The sequence below is a fragment of the Hyperolius riggenbachi genome, chromosome 4 (assembly GCF_040937935.1).
Source record: "Hyperolius riggenbachi isolate aHypRig1 chromosome 4, aHypRig1.pri, whole genome shotgun sequence".
In the NCBI taxonomy this organism is placed as follows: domain Eukaryota; kingdom Metazoa; phylum Chordata; class Amphibia; order Anura; family Hyperoliidae; genus Hyperolius; species Hyperolius riggenbachi.
The window spans coordinates 177,951,658-177,971,147 of record NC_090649.1 but is presented as its reverse complement, the minus strand read 5'-3'; the positions used below and the strand labels follow the sequence as shown (position 1 = coordinate 177,971,147).

The 19,490-nt window shown below is 42.9% G+C and overlaps 1 protein-coding gene across 1 annotated transcript in view; it reads right to left on the bottom strand.

Annotated features, from left to right (window-relative positions):
* Nucleotides 1–5,824: 5,824 nt before the first annotated feature.
* Nucleotides 5,825–19,490, bottom strand: part of ECT2 (epithelial cell transforming 2) — a 270,409-nt gene continuing 256,743 nt past the window's right edge. Inside the window, exon 26 of the transcript XR_011031390.1 lies at nt 5,825–5,891. The gene's annotated coding sequence lies outside the window, so the exon portion shown is untranslated. The remainder of the gene's footprint in view (nt 5,892–19,490) is intronic.

Sequence of the window (19,490 nt, the reverse complement as noted above, 5' to 3'; positions counted from 1 at the left end):
GCGAGTTGTTAAAACAGCAGAAGCCATTATTGGCACTGAACTACCATCACTGGAACTTTTGTATAAAACTCACAGCGTGAGAAGGGCCAAAAACATTATCAAGGACAACACTCACCCTGGAAATGCCTTGTTTGAGCTCCTTCCATCAGGTAAACGTTTTAGATCAATCCGCACACACACAAACAGACTGAAGACAGCTTTTTCCCATCCGCCATAAACTTGATGAACTCTGAATCCTCTCTGAAATAATTAACACTGTGTACAAATTGTTTAAACATCTGTAATACCTGGCATACTTGTATAATTTCTTCTCTTCCTTGTTACTATCACTATGTTCCCTATATGCACCGTGGGGTTGTCATGAAAAGTAATTTCGTTGTGTTACACAATGACAATAAAGTGAATTGAATTGAATTGTACTAGGGATATAATTTAAATGTTCCAATAACCGGGATAAATAGGCAGATAAAATGTGTGGCTTTTATCCACAGAAGAACATTTTTCATTTTAAAACTATAATAGCTGAAAACTGGGAAATAATGTTTTTCCATTTTTTTCTTATTCCCGTTAAAATGCATTTAGATTAAAATAATTCTTAGCATAATGTACCACCCAAAAAAGCCTAATTGCTGGTGGAAAAAAAAAGGTATAGATCATTTTGTTGTGATCAGCAGTGATAAAGTCATCGGAGAATGAAAGGGAGGAGCGCTGAAATGTGAAAATTCCTCTTGTCCATAAGTTAAAAACAACCTGGGGGCTAAAGTGGTTGAAGCAATGTTTACCGGTAATATGATTTTAAAATGTTCAACTGCTTATCATAAACCCATTTTGTATTATGTAATAATGAGAGGTAGAATTGGCTAATTCCAGTTTCATTGGAATTCTGACTTTACAACTCAAATTCCAGCTTTAAGTCTGATTTTTGTTTTACTAATCCAACATTTTGAATTCTGTTGAAAAGTTACAAGGTAGATATTTTATGTTTAAGTGTATGTTGAGTTATTGTACAAATGTGCAAGAAAGTTATATCTATTAAAATGTCATCTTTGATAAAACATCCATTGTCAACCTTTAATAAGAATAAGTAGCTAGAGTATGTTAAAAGAACGAATGTGAAAGAAAGTTCAGCTGTAGGTAGCTTAAAAAAGAAAAACTGAATCTGACATAAAAAAAATATGTTCCTTGTTTAAAAAAATGGATATCTTTGTAAAAATATTTTATTACAATGAAATTGAATTTCTTACAAAATTGATGCAAGGATAATTCAGGCAAAATTTGATCAGAAACCCAAATAACCCCCCCCCCCCCTTCCCCACACACACCATAGCCCTACCATAGTCTTTTTTCTTAACCAAACCACTACCACCTGCAACATTTCTTACCTCCCTACTTCAAGGAAAAAAAGGTAAAGTTTTGGTGAAGATAAAGGTTAAAAATATTCTTGACAGTAAGAACTTTACATTAAATGATAAAGCCAGTGTAATGTATGGTGCTACTATGGTGCTTCAATACAGGATTACATTTTATTTTTATAATTCCAAGAAAAGGTCTTTCTGAAACCACAGTTGCTCACTTAAAGTTGAATGATCAAAAATATGTTCTGTTTTAAGAAGACAAAATTATATGCAACGTTTGCATTTTAGTAAGAGGGCTTTTTGGTCTCTTTTAGACCATTATATTTCCCTTGTGGTTCTGGATCACAATGAGCTATCTGGGTATTCTGTAGTACTGGTCCAAGCCCTATCTCACATCAATCCATGCCATGCACTGATGAGGACCAGAAAGTTCAAAACAGCTGTATGTATGTTGGATTGGTGTGGCTCTGTAACATGTATAAGCTGTAGGTTCATTATATGCCAGTGGTACTGGATAGATATGTGCCTGGCTTTCAGGGGCATAAGGTTATTATATGCATATTTGGGAGTGATGCATGATAGAAAACCACAGGTGTTTACTTAAAGATAAATTATGGAAAATACCTTGTGTTTTAAGAAGGCAAAATTATATTCATTTCTCCTGAGTGAGAGAATATGCAATCATTTCTTTATGTGCCTGAAAAGCCAAGCACACATCCAGAAGTGTTGGTTTACAGTGTGGCTATAGCCTATTAAAGTGGATCCAAGATGAACTTTTACTCATTGCATAATTGTGTCCCTTTCCTATTGTTTATAGGGCATTCCTCAAGCCAAATACTTTTTTGTTTTTGTTTTATTACTCTAATTCCCTATAAACTAAACAAACCATACCCACAGGTTTTCAGAGAGCCAAGGCACTTTCAGACAGTAGCAAGGGCTCATGGGAGCTAAGTCTCAGGAGGAGGGGGAGGTATTACTAGCCAGAGATTTCAGAGGCAGAGGGGAAGAGGGAGGAGGAGGGGGGGGATTAGGTTTTTTTGCTTAAGATTCAGATAAGCCTGCCTCTGTGTAATGTTTAAAAACAACATGGCTGCTGTCACTGTATCACAGGAAGAAATAATAATTTTCTATTAAAGCTGTTTGCAGCTAGATTTGCTGTGTAAACTATCTAAACTTTAGATAAGATATATAGACAAGTTACTTGTTATAGTTAGTTTTTCATCTCGGATCCGCTTTAAGTTTACAAAGCAATACTAATCCAATGCAGACAGCCATTTCTGTCTAAACTGGCTCTTATCAGAGCAGGGTATGAATGTATTATTATTATTATTAAATTATAAAGTGCCAACATATTCTGTGGAACTTTACAAAATAAGAAAACAAACATGGGGTACATAATGATACAAACAATAATTTATGCTGTGAATACACAATGAGATTTTTCAGTCGATTTACTGTCCAATCGATTTTCCAATAGTTTTTCTTATGAATTTTCATTTACTTCATGAGAAATCAATCAGAAAACGATCAAAAAGTAAGATCGGACATGTCGGAAATGATCTATTAAACCATCTATCTGCCAATGTATCTCATGATGTATTCCCAACATTACATCAAATGTAGAAACTGGTACAAAGTACAGAACTGGTGATTACAATGACAAATGTAACAGGATAAATAAAATGTATAACAGAGTGCAAGCTACAAAATGAATAACAAATTCCAAGATACAAAAGGCTGAGAGAGCCCTGCCCTAGCGAGCTTACAGTCTCAAGATTTATCTAAATCTAAAATTGATATGACTTTATGGGTGGGACTTGAGAAATAGTAGTTTTAATAGGACTACCTAGTTAAACCACGGTGAGCTCAAAGCAATAGGTTTTTTTAAGAGGCTAAAAGGAATCTTTAAACTACCTTATTCAAAAGTTATGCTAAATAATAATCTGGCTCTCTTAAAACAAAAGACAAATACTGTACTGATAAGGTTGTTGTATTTGATGTGGGATTTGAGCCCTTTGACAATCTCAGCTCAAGCCAGTACATAATACAATAAGGAGTCTTTGGGCAAGGCTACCTAATGATCCTGGGCGCCCATGGAGCATGCCTTAAGTGACTACAGCTCTGATGCTTTGAATCCATCCAGAGAAAAGCACAATAGACAAAGAAAAGACAAGACACAGAATATGTATATTGCGCTTATAAGGATCCCTCCTGTAGCATGTCCTGTCGGTTGCAGTGGAGCTGCAACCGAGCAGTTTTAATTTCTCTGCCTGCATTTGGTTGCTTGGGGTTTTTTTTGCATTCACAATGAGTCTCATTGCCATCTGCAATCACTCTGCGGTTCATAGGAGCTCAGGATGTTGTCATGAATCCACCTATGGCTTGCGCAGTTGAACTGCAGCCAGACAGCTGTGGATTTCTTACATGCATATGGTTGTATAATTTGGCATGCAATTGTAATGAGAGTCCTTTCCAATCATAGGCAGCTTGCAGCCTTCAATCAGCCTAACACTGTATTGCGTGATTACCATTCAGCTGTGTGGGAATTTACAGGTTTGCTCTCATTGGCTGATGTCCATAGAAAAGCTTGCTTTTCCTCTCACACCCTGCCCCTCTTAGCGTTCAGCTTTGCCATAGTTGATTGCTGGGTTCCTTGTGTAAAGTTTGAATATTGTATTGCATTACCTTGCTTTGCCTGCTTGGACGTTCACTGCACCCGCGGGGGTACAGTGAAGTCTTTTCCTATCCTGACAGTTTGGAGACTGCCTTCACGTTGGTGACTAGTAGGATTCTTGCTTGTCCTGTTCCTGTGAATGTAACTGTAGGCTGTGGTTGCTATTAGTTATGCTCCTACTTGTTTGTCTTGTCCCTGCCAGTGTGGATGTTTGCTATTGCTGGGGCAGCGATTAGATTGGCAAGCATTCCGTCTATCTGTCTTTTGTCTGTCCTTGTTACTCAGTGTGGTGGACATCAGATGCTCAGTGCTGCAGTCACACTGAGCAACCATTGTGTCTTGTGTCTTGTTTATTGTGGCGGTTATCGGAAGCTCAGAGCTGCGGTCGCTCTGAGCAATCTTGCTTCCTTGTTCGTAGCTCCTGGTGTGATCTGTGTAAGGTTGTTGGACCCTTGTCTGATTATAGGGTAACCCTCACTGATAAGGAAGTACAGCCATAACACTTCCTGTAGAGAACAATTTCTGAGAGCTTGGAGAGAGGATAGATTAAAAAAAAGGTCAATAGTTCATGTATTTTAGCTCTGTGACACTTGATAGACTGCCATTGAGCAGAGACAATAAAACATTAAATCTTGGTAAATGTTCAAACATAAAATAAAACTATGGGATATATTTTTAAAGTCATTTTTAGGAGTAGGAGGATAGATACAATTGTTTATCGTATCAGTTTATTTTCACCTCGGGTTCACGTTAATTTGCATCATAAATTATCATAAGTTAAAGCTGTATTTGTATAGTTTTAAAGTGTACATACATTGTTTTTCAGGAGAATCCTGCAACAGAACATCATGTATATCAGGTGAACGATTGGTACAGCCAAAACAGAAACAGCTTTTAGCATTGCTTGCTGTATTACCTACACAGGATATGTATTAACTCAGTGTTCAATTCCTGAACATATAAAGAAATAGGGCTAAAAAAATAAACTGTATTCATTGGTCCACATTAGGCTATGAAATCTTGTGGTTGACCTAAAACCCAACAGCTGCAGGGTGACCCCATAATTAACTTTTAGCTAAGGGAATAGCGGGCTACGTCTAATTTCATATTGTCACTCTCCCTTTTATATCCCCAGTGGTGATGTTTGCTTTCTATTCTACAGATTTTACACAATACATGTCAAATGAAAACCCACTAGATTGCTATTCAGTTTGGTTTTCCCATGCTGACTGTAAAACTGGATTTATATTGTAAAGTGTTACAGTGAAAAATCCAAGAAAACAAAGAAACAATGACCAGACTGGCAGATTTTCAGCCGTCTGTCCTAATGCTATTAACATTATTATTATCAGCACATGCCTGCCACAAGTGAGAAGCAGCAGGCAGGTTCAAAGGGCTCATAAACTATAATATGACAAATCAACACAGTGCTAGAAATGCTGAGAGCTGAGCTGCTGAAAGATTGCTACACACAAACTTGTAAATATACAGTAGCAGTGGCAAATGAAAGGTAACACTAAAATTCCCAAAATTGAAACAAAATAAAGCTATCTAAAGCTTAACATTCACTTTAAATATAATAATATTGGGACACACTTTGTCAATGGATGTCACTGTGAACCCAGACATACTTCCTGTAGTAGGGATATAGCTGTATAGGTTTGTGCTGTGGGTACAGTATTATGACCATTTTGTTGGCATTTCCATCAAAACTATGGCTTCTTTTGTTTAAACCATATAACACAGTGGATAATACACTTGCCTTGCCGGGGTACCTGGTTCCCATCTAGGACAGGACATTATCTGCAAGGAGTATGACTACCCGTGTTTGCTTGAGTCGCGACTCACGTCTCAGCCCACATCTAAAAATATACAAATAGGTTACTTGGTAGGGATTGTGAGGAAGATGTCAGCACTATATAAATACGCATACTAATAATAGTAATATTTAACCATAGCAGATTAACATTTGTACTATATAAATACACATACTGATAATATCTAACCTTGGCAAATTAACATTTGCACTATATACCTTTTTTCTTCATTTATGTTGATGTTTTCAAAAAACATTTCCGGGCACAGGTCAAAATATGGATTTCAGTTAAACAAGGATGTTGCCTTGGCTTAGACCAAGAAGACAAGAGATTCTTCCACCAACATAAGACTAGGCTTGCGGAGAAGCTGTATGCTAGCAGAGTCTCTCTGTTCATTACCAGCCAGTATGCATAGCTGACTATGGGGCTAGTATAGTTTGGGTAAAACCCTCTCTTTTTCTCAAAGGTCAATACTCTACAGTCCGCAGAAACGGAAAGCAGATGTTTGGTGGTAAATGTGCCAAAAGGATGCTGCATTAGATAACAAGTGGTGCTGACTCACAATGCACATGCTCATGTGGCAAGCCGAGCAAACATAGCAATAATAAACTAAGTATTCACTGTGTGGTACCTTGCTCAAATTAATGCACACATTATTTGCATTGTATGTAGATTTTATTGAATCAATCCCTTTATGTTTAAAACAAACCCTTAAGCTCCCTGTGAACATTGTACTGATTATAGGCGAATAGCTTATCATGTTTAGACTAGCCTATAGACGTAAAGCAATTTCTGGAGGAACAGAGTAATATCTGCTGAAACGGTCCACTTTCCTAGCGTACAGTCAAAAAAAAAATCCATCCTGGCAGATCATACTGAAGAATGTTGAGTTTAATCAGTGCTCCCAACTGTCCCTTGTTTTTGATCAAATTCCCATTTCCATTTTGCAATTCCTGTCTGATTCCCTGCATACAAATTCACGCGTGATTTTTCAGCTTATTGAAGTCAATAGGCTACATTCAAACTCAGGGCAGGGAAAAGATGGACAACAAGCAGCATAAAATTGCATCATGCATCCAAGGAATTCAGATGTGGTCTTGGATCACAGCAAGTGTCGACATGGTGGAAACAGGGCCTTATTCTTCTTTGTTGCCCATCTAGGCCTGATTACTGTATATACTCGGATACAAGTTGACCCCAATAGTTGACCCTCTTAAGGTGGAATTTTTTTAAATTATTTAAATATAAGTCTATACACCAAAGTTAAGGGCTGCCCTTGGGGTCCAGAAGCAGTTAATGGATGAACTTGGGGACCAGGTTGACTGCACTGCATAAAGTATTGTGGCCATTATTCCCTCCTGGACCCCAAGTGCAGCCAATAACTCCTCCAGGCCCCCACATGCAGCCATTAACCCTCTAATCTGTCCTTATGCCCCCTATCAGTGGGAACAGTGTCTGTGCCAGTGCCCCCCTGCTACCCCTTTCAGTGTGACCAGTATGTGTCCCCCTTTCAGTGTGGCCAGTATGTGCCCTATTGCTCCCCCTTCATTGTGGCAACTATGTGTCCCCCTGTCACCTTTCAGTGTGATCACTGTGTCCCCCTGGCTGTATGGCCCCTCTAGATGTGTGGACCATGTCCACCTGACTGTGTGGCTCCTGTGTCCCCCTGGCTGTGTGGCCCCTCTAGATGTGTGGCCCATGTCCCCCTGGCTGTATGGCCCCTCTAGATGTGTGGACCATGTCCACCTGACTGTGTGGCTCCTGTGTCCCCCTGGCTGTGTGACCCCTCTAGATGTGTGGCCCATGTCCCCCTGGCTGTATGGCCCCTCTAGATGTGTGGACCATGTCTGCCTGACTGTGTGGCTCCTGTGTCCCCCTGGCGGTGTGGCCCCTCTACCCCAGGCTGTATGGCCCCTCTAGATGTGTGGACCATGTCCGCCTGACTGTGTGGCTCCTGTGTCCCCCTGGCGGTGTGGCCCCTCTACCCCTGGCTGTATGGCCCCTCTAGATGTGTGGACCATGTCCGCCTGACTGTGTGGCTCCTGTGTCCCCCTGGCTTTGTGACCCCTCTAGATGTGTGGCCCATGTCCCCCTGGCTGTATGGCCCCTCTAGATGTGTGGACCATGTCCGCCTGACTGTGTGGCTCCTGTGTCCCCCTGGCTGTGTGGCCCCTCTAGATGTGTGGCCCATGTACCCCTGGCTGTATGGCCCCTCTAGATGTGTGGACCATGTCCGCCTGACTGTGTGGCTCCTGTGTCTCCCTGGCTGTGTGGCCCCTCTAGATGTGTGGCCCATATACCCCTGACTGTATGGCCCCTCTAGATGTGTGACCCATGTCCTCCTGGCTGTATGGCCCCTCTAGATGTGTGGACCATGTCCGCCTGACTGTATGGCCCCTCTAGATGTGTGGACCATGTCCGCCTGACTGTGTGGCTCCTGAGTGCCCCAGGCTGTGTGGCCCCTCTAGATGTGTGACCCATGTACCCCTGACTGTATGGCCCCTCTAGATGTGTGGACCATGTCCGCCTGACTGTGTGGCTCCTGAGTGCCCCAGGCTGTGTGGCCCCTCTAGATGTGTGACCCATGTACCCCTGGCTGTATGGCCCCTCTAGATATGTAGACCATGTCTGTCTGACTGTGTGGCTCCTCTGTCCCCCTGGCTTTGTGGCCCCTCTAGATGTGTGGCCCATGTCCCCCTGGCTGTGTGGTCCCTCTAGCTGTGTGGCCCATGTCCTCCTGGCTGTGTGGTCCCCCTGGCTGTGTGGTCCCTCTAGCTGTGTGGCTCCTGTGTCCCCCTGGCAGTGTGGTCCCCCTGGCTGTATGGTCCCTCTAGTTGTGTGGCTCCTGTGTTGCCCTGGCTGTGTGGTCCCTCTAGCTGTGTGGCCCATGTCCCCCTGGCAAAGTGCTAGCTGCGTGTAATAAAAAAAAAATATGCAAATCGGCCCTCCAGGGCCTGAGAAATCCTCCGCAGCGGCATAGCCCGAATTCAGTTCAGGCTTACCGCCAGGGAGGTTAATGCACAGAGCCCGGCATGAGTACAGGCAGAAGAGAGGAAGCTGCGCTCTGATGGATCAATGAATGATGGCTTCATATTCAGCGATTTCACAGAGGAGGAGAGATGGAGAGAGGAGGCCCCTTCACATGGTGGGGGAGGGAGGGGGGGCTTTGCAACAAGCTGCCTACTTTGCACTGCAGGGAAGGGGAGAGAATGTGGCACCTCCTCCCCCATTTAAGGCTATAAGTGGGTAAATTTTGGACTGACTCAAGTATAGGGCGACCCCCCCCCCACCACTTTTATACTTTGAGTCAGTCCTAAATTTCTTGACTTATAGCCGAGTATATAGGGTAGATGTCTTTAAATACATTTATTTAAACTTTTTTAGTTTACATCTTGCTAAACTCTCCAAAGTACTGTTGAAAGAAAGGACCTGAGTGATTTGAAAATTAAAATAGTTTCCTAATAGTTCTCAATGATTGGCATAGCTCGAGGTGTACAGGAACAGCCATATTTGAGGTGCCCAGGTAGTTGTTTCGAGACCCTTATCAGTTCACCACCTCTACAACATGCTGCTCTGAAATATGGCTTCAGGTTACTTCATAGTAGATCTGCCTCTAAGTGTAGAGCATCTAACTCAATTCTGTTTGATTGGAAAATTTTATTGATAACATGCCAATAACATTTTCCAATAAAGCAAAATTAGTTTTTTAAGGTAAGTGCAAGACTTACGGTACCTCATATTAGATTACACTAGTGACGTTAGCCCATTTAAAAAACGGGCTAGGTCTGTCAATAATCCGGCATGCGCATGCAAGCCCGTCACGCACGCACACACGCCCACCTTCAGGCCCCGTCCTCCTCCAGCTTTCAGCAGTGTCTCTGCGTCTGTCCCTGCACATGCGCAGTGCAAAAAAACACTGACACAGGGACGGACGCAGGGACACTTGGAAATTATATATAGATACTATCTGGGTACATTCAATATAGTTGTTCCTGCTGATCCAAGTTTTATACTTTGCAGTTGGTTTCCTCCCCCACTAATCCCCATCAATCCCAATTTGCAGATCAGAGTATGCCTAAAGAGGAACAGTGCTGGAAGGCAAGCACTACTACAGAGGCTTTATAGTGATACAAACAAGCATTTCAGGAACTCAAAAAAATACTCTCTCCCTCACCAAACAGTCATACCCTTCATCACTCATCTCCTCCCAGTCCCACAATCCAAACAGTTTTTCAACACCTTCAGTTCCTTACTGCACCCCTCATGCCCTGCACATCCACCGCCTAATTAGTAGTCAAACATTTAGCTACATATTTCAGAATCAGCGTGAGCCTACCTAACCACTCATTAACACTTCCTCTCTAACAAGCTTAACCTACCTAACTGAACGGCAAAAAATGTTTTCTAACCTCAAAAGCCCACTTCATGCCCTCTGCCTTTGACCCTATTTGCTCTCATCTTATTCCTCAGGCCATCTCTTAAGCTTGCATCTTCACCTTCCCAATTTTCAATCTATACTGCACAGTAATGTGTAGTAAAGTGCTGTGAAATTGGGTTTCAATTAAAGAGATAAAGAAGCTAAAGAGAAAATGTTAAAGTGAACCAGTCCGGACTAAAAATCTACTCAGCAGAACTATAAGGCTTGGTGTTTCTTTAACAGTTTCACAGCATCAGAACTTTGTTTTAGTACCAAAGCATCATTTTTAGCTAAGCTCCACCCATCAAAGAAAACTGCCCAGGCTTTTTTTTCCCTGATGCTGTGCAAAGCATGATGGGATTTCCTATGTTATTCACGTTGCCTAGCAACTGGGACAGTTGGATCAGCACACGGGACAGTTGGAACTGTGTCTCATGCTCCCTGTCACCTCCTTTCAACCAAAAAGATGGATGCCCCATGAAATCACAAACATTTGCTTGTTCTTTTAAAACAGGGAGGGTAAGAGATTATATTACTTATCTACAGTATTTTAATTAACATAACTTATGTAACTTAATTACAGTATGTTTGTTTAGGCTGAAGTTCCTCTTTAACTACCTGCAGAAGAAATAATATACAACAGTTGTAAACTGGTAAAGTCTCTCTGTTATATCACCCTGCATCTCTAATTAGCACCTATTCTCTATAAATCTGCTTTTTTAAAAACTTTACTTTGGTCATATAACCTTTAAAGTGAATCCGAGATGAACTTTTACTCATTGCATAATTGTGTTCCTTTCCTATTGTTTATAAGGCATTCCTCAAGCTAAATACTTTTTTGTTTTAATACTTAAATTCCCTATAAACTAAACAAGCCACGCCCACAGGTTTTCAGAGAGCCAAGGCACTTTCAGACAGTAGCAAGGGCTCATGGGAGCTCAGTCTGGACAGGAGGAGTGGGAGGTATTACTAGCCAGAGATTTCAGAGGCAGAGGGGAGGAGGGTTTTTTTTTTGCTCAAGATGCAGATAAGCCTGCCTCTGTGTAATGTTAACAAACATGGCTGCTGTCATTGTATCACAGGAAGAAATAATCATATTCTATTAAAGCTGTTTGCAGCTAGATTTGCTGTTTAAACTATCTAAACTTTAGGTAAGATATATAGACAAGTTACTTGTTATAGTTAGTTTTCCGCCTCGGATCCACTTTAATCCTGGAGCGATTCCTCCTCATACTAATAAACTATCCACCTATCTCGGTTGATGACAGCTCAGTGCCAGGATATACCCACTTCTGTCCATTTAAATATGTACTTGTAAAAAACTTTTGTCTACAATAAAAGGATTTTTTTTAAAAAAGCAACCTTGGGCCATATGCAATTCAGTTTTTCACCTGAGTTTTCTCGTAGGTGATATTTTTAAATGTGTCAATAAAATGCCTACTAAGCAACCAGCAAGCAAGAAAATACTCTAAATAATTTTGATAGTACTTTTGCACTTACTTTTCAATACTTTTTCAGTTGAAAAGTGGTGGAAAGTTATTTTAAATATATGAAAAATTATCCCCTAGGAGAAAACGCAGGAGAAAAGTAGAATTGCATATGGGCCATTATGTCTACAATAAAAGTAATCAAATCCAGGAACTGTATATTACTACCCCTAGACCGCATGGTTAAATGGGACAGCCTGTAATGGTTGCAGAAGTTTAAACTTAAAGAGGAACTGTAACCAAGGACTGAACTTCATCCCAATCAGTAGCTGATACCCCCTTTCCAATGAGAAATCTTTTCCTTTTCTCAAACAGATCATTGGGGGCTCTGTATGGCTGATATTGTGGTGAAACCCCTCCCACAGTGTGATGTCACTACCTAGGTACTGATATCACACTGTGGGTTCCTTGTTGTATTGTGGGAAATAACAGCTGTTTCCAACTGCCAAAAAAGCAGCATCTCCTTCCACAGACATCACCTACTAGCAGTAAAGATGTCGCCATGTAATACATTTCAAAATGTCAATCAGGGAGAGGAAAGATTTTATAAACGACAAACACTGACTAATTCATTTAGAAATAATTATCGTAAAAATTAAGCACTTTTTCCATTACATTATTTTCACTGCAGTTCCTCTTTAAATTCAGTGTTGTTGCCATCATAAATCTTAAACAGGGAAAATATAGGTGACTTAACACAGGCAGGATTATGATTCTCATTTACGTGCTCATATAATACTACAGGTACAAAGGACAAAATAAAAATATTATATTAAAGCGGAACTGTAGATATGTTTTAAAGACACTGTTTCACTTACCTGGGGCTTCTGCAAGCCCCCAGCAGCTGTCCTATCCCGCGCCGGTCCTCCACGAGGCTCCGTTCTCCCGCCGCCAGCTACTTTCGTTTTTGCCGCCGGGCCACTGCGCCTGCGCGGCTCTGGCCACGAGTATCCTTGCTTCGCGTTCCCCGCTATTGCAGAGGGGAACGCGAAGAAAGGATACGCTTGGCAGGGCTGCGCTGGCCTCGACTTGCAAGCCGAGGTACAGAACGGAGCGGCAGCGGGAGAACAGAGACTCATGGAGGAGCTGCGCGGGACAGGACAGCTGCTAGGGGCTTGCAGAAGCCCCAGGTAAGTGAAACAGTGTCTTTAAAACGCATTTACAGTTCCGCTTTCAGGAGGAACTCCAGTGAAAATAATGTAATAAAAAAAGTGCATTCTTTTTACAATAATTATGTATAAATGATTTAGTCAGTGTTTGCCCATTGTAAAATATTTTAAATCCCTGATTTATATTCTGACATTTATTGCATGGTGATATTTTTACTGTGGGCAGGTGATGTCGCTGCTGCTTGCTGTTTTGGCAGTTGGAAACAGCTGGAAACAGCTATTTACCACAATGTAACAGGGTTCACAGACAGGAAACTGCCAGAAGTACCTCGGTCCTCAGAGCTTCTTGTGGGAGGGGTTTCACCACAATATCAGTCATACAGCACCCCCTGATGGTCTGTTTGTGAAAAAGGAATAGATTTCTAATGTAAAAGGGGGTATCAGTTACTGATTAGGATAAAGTTCAATTCTTGTTCGGAGTTTCTCTTTAAGTATATCAGTCAGCAGGACTGTTTTTTTTCCCCCCTGTATAGGCATTGGGGCAATGGAGTTAGTTGCTTAGGGCAGAGCTGCTGAAGTGGCCTCCACAAAACCAAGGAAAGATCCCTGTTCATTTGTGAAGGTCTGTGTGATATCCATGAATAAAGGGATGGGGGGCATGAAAAACCTCTAAGCAGCATAATAATGATTGTGTTGATTAATACCATCTGAAGTGCTATTATTAGGTTAATGTGCTGTAAAAGCCCATTACAATTGTTCTTTAATGAATACCTCTCAGGGCAAGCCTCAATGACTGGGGAGGTTACAGGTAGTGGATATAGAATAATATATCTTCTGAGGATGGAAGATGGCAGTTCTAATACTGTTGTGGGAGAGAAGAGAACAGTGCAAACCCTAATACATTTCTGTGTGTGTGTGTGTGTGTGTGTGTGGGGGGGGGTGAAGGGAAATAAAGCCCACCCTAATACTATTATAGGGTGGTATAAAGGAAACCCTAACACTTATGTGGTTATTGGAAGTGGTCCGAGGATGCAAAACTGAGGCTGCAGGCATGCCTGGAATGCACCGACTGGCCGACCCTGAAGGCACCCACCTTGGAGGAATGGTCTAAAAACATCCTCTCCTACGTCCGCTTCTGCGAGGACGCATGCATCCCAACCAAAACCTTCAAAGTCTACCCAAACGATAAGCCCTGGTTCAACAGCAACCTACGACGTCTCCGGAAGATAAAGGAGGAGGCACACAAGTCGGGCACCCCAGAAGAGTACAGGGAAGCCAGGAATACCCTGAACAGAGAACTGAAAGCAGCAAAAAGGACCTACTCTAATAAGGTAGGCCTCAGCCTACAGTCCAACAACTCACGGGAAGTCTGGAAGGGTCTCAAGGCGGCAACGAACTTCAAACCTCCCCTCCACCAAGCAGCTCCCAGCTCACAACTGGCGGAGGAACTAAACGAGTTCTACTGTAGGTTTGATCTCCAACCCAAGCAGCCTGTGGCCCCAGCATCCCAGTCAGCTCCAGACTTCACAGCATCCGCGACAGAGGACGCACAGGGCCCACCAGGGGCCAGCGGAATCCCCACTCTGACCGCAGTACAGGAAGAGGATGTGCTACGACACCTCCGCAGACTCAATCCCAGGAAAGCCTCGGGCCCGGATGGGGTGTCCTCACTCTGCCTGAGAACCTGCGCAATCCAACTAGCTCCCATCCTCACCTCCCTCTACAACAGATCCTTATCAGAAGGAAAGGTCCCCTCCTGCTTCAAAAGGTCCACAATCATCCCGGTCCCCAAAAAACCAGGGAACACGGAACTCAACAACTTCAGACCCGTGGCCCTGACCCCCATCACCATGAAAGTATTCGAGAGGCTAGTGCTGGCCCACCTGAAGCACTCCACCAGCTCCCTCCTCGAACCACTCCAGTTTGCCTACAGGGAAAACCGATCAGTTGACGATGCCATCAATGTCAGCCTGGCATACATCTCGGAACACCTCGACAGCCCAGGGGCCTATGCTAGAGTCCTCTTCCTGGACTTCAGCTCGGCCTTTAACACCATCTGTCCGGACATTCTGATCAACAACCTTGCGCATCTTGGGGCAGATTCCCTCCTCTGCAGGTGGGTAAAGGACTTTCTCTCCAACAGAACTCAACGGGTCAAGCTTGGCAGTCGCATCTCCAGCGAAAGAACCACCAACATCGGAGCTCCGCAGGGCTGCGTGCTGTACCCTCTCCTGTTCTCTCTGTACACGAACAACTGCACCTCGGCCTCAGACTCCGTCAAACTTATCAAATTTGCAGATGATACCACGATTATCGGCCTCATCGACAGAAACGGGGAGGACAATTACCGAAACGAAGTTGCGAGGATCTGTAACTGGTGCAAGGACAACAATCTTGTTCTCAATGCGGCAAAGACTGTGGAACTTATCGTGGACTTCCGGAAACTCCCTCCGGCCCCCCTACCTGTGTACATCGATGGGTCCGAGGTCTCCAGAGTCCAAAGCGTACGGTTCCTAGGCTCAACCCTAACAAGCGACCTCAAATGGGAGCAGAACACCACCAGAACCCAGGAGAAAGCTCAACAGCGGCTTTTCTTCCTACGCCAACTGAAAAAATTCGGAATGTCACGGGATCTGCTCACCAGCTTTTACTCCGCGACCATCGAATCCATCCTCTGCTGCTCCATCATAGTCTGGTACGCAGGAGCAACCACCAAAGACAAGTATAAACTCCACAGAGTGATAAAAACAGCAGAAAAGATCATTGGTGCCCAACTGCCCTCGCTAGATCTCCTCTACTCCATGAGAATGAAGACAAGAGCCTCCAAAATCTTACTCGACCCCTCCCACCCGGGCAGACGATACTTTGAGACCCTTCCACTGGGACGCCATCTCAGATCCATCCCTGCCAAGACCACTAGGCGCATGAACACCTTCTTCCCTCAAGCAGTTCTCTTGTTGAACTCACTGGACTCAAAACTCCCCCCCCCCCCAGCCTACATTCAGGGGTCACTCTAGCCCCAGGCATCCCCTCCTCTCAGCTGTAAACTCTGACTGAAACATGGACTTCCACAGCAGCAATCCCTGTCCCCCAACCCCCAGGACTCTAATTGAATTGAACTGAAACTAATATGCTTTAAATGTATGTATGTCCTGCTTGCCTTCGCTATGTTCGCAAACATGTGTTGTTATATTCCTGATTTACTCTTGCCATGTGAACCACAAGCAATTCCGGGCACACCACTTGGTGTGCTTGGCGATAATAAAGATGATTCTGATTCTGATTCTGACATACTTTATTTTTGGACTATAAGACTCACCTTTTCTCCCCCAAAAGTGGGGGGAAAAATCACTGCATCTTATTGTCCAAATGTAGGGAGTTCTGACTTGTGAATGCCTGCCAATACTAACCTCCAACCTGCCGCAATGTCGGAGAGACAAACTGAGGACACTGGGGACACAAAGGGGCATAGAGTGTACACAAGGTGGACACAGGAGGACACAAGGAGGGAAGAGGAGGACACAGGGGGACATAAGATACAAGGGGGCATGAGGAACAAAGGGGGCATAACCCACAAGATGCCCCATCCCCATGGATGCACCAGGTTTAGTATATATTTTTTTCCTCAGGTTTTTGTCCTCTAAACCTAGGTGCATCCTATGGTAAGGAGTGTTTTATAGTCCGAAAAATACAGTACATATTTTATTCAAAAGTAAATAAATATTTTTTCTTTTTTTTCCCCACTTATTTTCTACCATATATCAGTCTTTCTGTTTCTTCTCATCGGTTCTTCTTGTGTGCACGTCGATCTTCCTGAGGCATTTTCTTCTGTAATTAGGCTCCTCTTTTTAAAAACGCATATATTTTAAAGTAAACTTAACATTGCGTGTATGATTTATAAATATTTCCCCTGACAAAAATGTCAGGAAGAACTGTTAAATAACATCCCTGCATGCTGTGACTATCAGCCCAGCAGTCTTGCCAGCGATGTAACCGGTGAACTGATTGCCGATTCAGTGAATCACTGGTCATATTTTACATGCAACTCTGCAGGTATGTGTTAATTCATGTACAAAATAATATTTTTTTTCCTCACACTGTATAGTGAATGTGTAATGGAGGTGAATAAGGAGATTCAAGGAAGGCAGCAGAATCCGATAAACATTAGAAAAAAAATCTGCATTAAAGTGACAATGAAGCAAAAACAAAAAAACAATTTATGATATAATGAATTGCATGTGTAGTACAGATAATTAATAGAACATTAGTGGCAAAGAAGAGAGTCTCTTATTTTTATTTTCAGTGATATAGCTGTTTTTCTATAACATCATCATCATATTGCATCATTCTCTGAAATGTGCAGTTTACAAATTACACATTATTTAAATGATGAAACAGAGCAGAGCGAATAACCCTTTTAACTTCCTGGCAGTAAAACCTTGAACAAATAATAAACAGCAAGAGACAGGTTGATATAACTGCTTCAGAAAACAGCACTATAGGCGACCTAAGTTGGGTCAGAGAGCTCAGAAGGGCTCTTTTGCATAGATAACAACAGAAGTTACTTAACTCTTCCTGTACTGGAAGCAATATGAAACTCATGTTCTATTTCTTAGCTGGACTACACATACAAATCATTATCTCGTAATTTAATTCACAGTTTATTTTCACTTCAGATTCCCTTTAAAGAGGATCTATAATTTAAAAAAATCTCGCTGGGGGATACTTACCTCGGGAGGGGGAAGCCTCTGGATCCTAACGAGGCTTCCCCCGTCCTTCTCCGTCCCTCCATTAGCCTGGCCGGGTCCCCCAAAGTGCGGCGGCGAGGTAAATATTTACCTACCGCGATCCTGCGCTGGCGCACTAGCCGCTCTTCCTTCGGGTTAATAGCCGAACCCGATCAATCTGCTCTACTGAGCAGGTGCGAGTCCTTTTGTGCCTGCGCTGTAGAGCAGATATGATCAGGTTCGGCTATTTCCGCCTAGCCCGAAGGAAGAGCCGCTACTGCGCCTGCGCTGGATCCCGGAGAGGTAAATAAATCAAGCCTTCTCAGGCTTGTCGGGGGAGGATTGTGGGAGCCAGCACTGGATTCCCTGCAGCTACAGGGGAGGGGGAAGCCTCATTGGGACCCTGAGGCTTCCCCCTCCCGAGTTACGTATCCCCGACCAAGTGTTTTTTTGTTTTCTTTTATTACAGAGTCTCTTAAACCTCTTGAGGACCATGGTGTTAAACCCCCCTAGTGACCAGGCTAATTTCAGTTTATTGGCCACTGCAGCTTTAGGGCCAAGCTGCAGGGCCGTACAACTCTGCAGTGATTCCCCCCCCCCCCCCCTTTTCCCCCCACCAACAGAGCTCTCTGTTGGTGGGGTCTGATCGCTCCCCCATGTTTATTTTTTTTTTAAATATTGTTTTTTTTTTTGTTTTTGTTTTTTAAACTGTTTCTTTAACCACTTCACCACTGACAGGTTACCCCCTGACCACCAGAGCAATTTTCACCTTTCAGCGCTCCTTCCATTCATTCGTCTATAACTTTATTATTACTTATCCCAATGAAATGAACTATATCTTGTTTTTTTCGCCACCAATTAGGCTTTCTTTAGGTGGGACATTATGCCAAGAATTATTTTATTCTAAATGTGTTTTAATGGGGAAATAGGAAAAAATGTGGGAAAAAATTATTATTTTTCAGTTTTCGGCCATTATAGTTTTTAAATAAAGCATGCTACTGTAATTAAAACCCATGAAATGTATTAACCCATTTGTCCCGGTTATAAAACCATTTAAATTATGTCCCTATCACAATGTTTGGCGACAATATTTTATTTGGAAATAAAGGTGCATTTTTTTCAGTTTTGCATCCATCCCTAATTACAAGCCCGCAGTTTATAAAGTAACAGTGTTATACCCTCTTGACATAAATATTTAAAAAGTTCAGTCCCTAAGGTAACTATTTATGGTTTTTTTTTATTGTTTTTTTTTTTTTTTAATTACAAAAAAAAAAAAAAATTGGGAAGTGTGGGAGGTAATGAGTTAATTTATTGTGTAAATGTAATGTTTGTATATGTAAAATGCTTTTAGGGTGTAGTTTACTATTTGGCCACAAGATGGCCACAGAGTGTTTGTTTACATGCGACCTGTAAGCGTCACGCTTACAGGAAGCAGTAGGAGGCTGGGAGACTCACAATGATCTCGCTGTTTCTGAAAGAAACAGCAGATCATTGCGGGGGCTTAGATCAACGAACGGGAATGGATTTTCCCGTTCATTGATCTCCGGGCGAGCGGGCGGCGGCGTGCACGAGCGGCGGGAGCGCGGACAGCGGCGGTAGCGCGGAAGGTACGGATTTCTCCATCCCTGGTTTTTTAGGAGGGAAAAAAGGGGCGGAGAAATCCGTACGCGTGGGGGTAAAGTGGTTAAATGCTATCCCTCCCTCCAGCCAGTCAATTATGGCGATCGGCTGTCATAAGCTTCTGCCTATGAGAGCCGATCGCTCTCTTGTCCCCCAGAGGGAGAGCCGTGTCACACGGCTGTCCCCAGTACAGCGCTGCTGCTGATCGCAGCGCTGTACATGTAAATTACACGGCGGTTACGCCTGTAACAGTCTTCTGAGCGGTTATCGCCGCTCCGAGACTG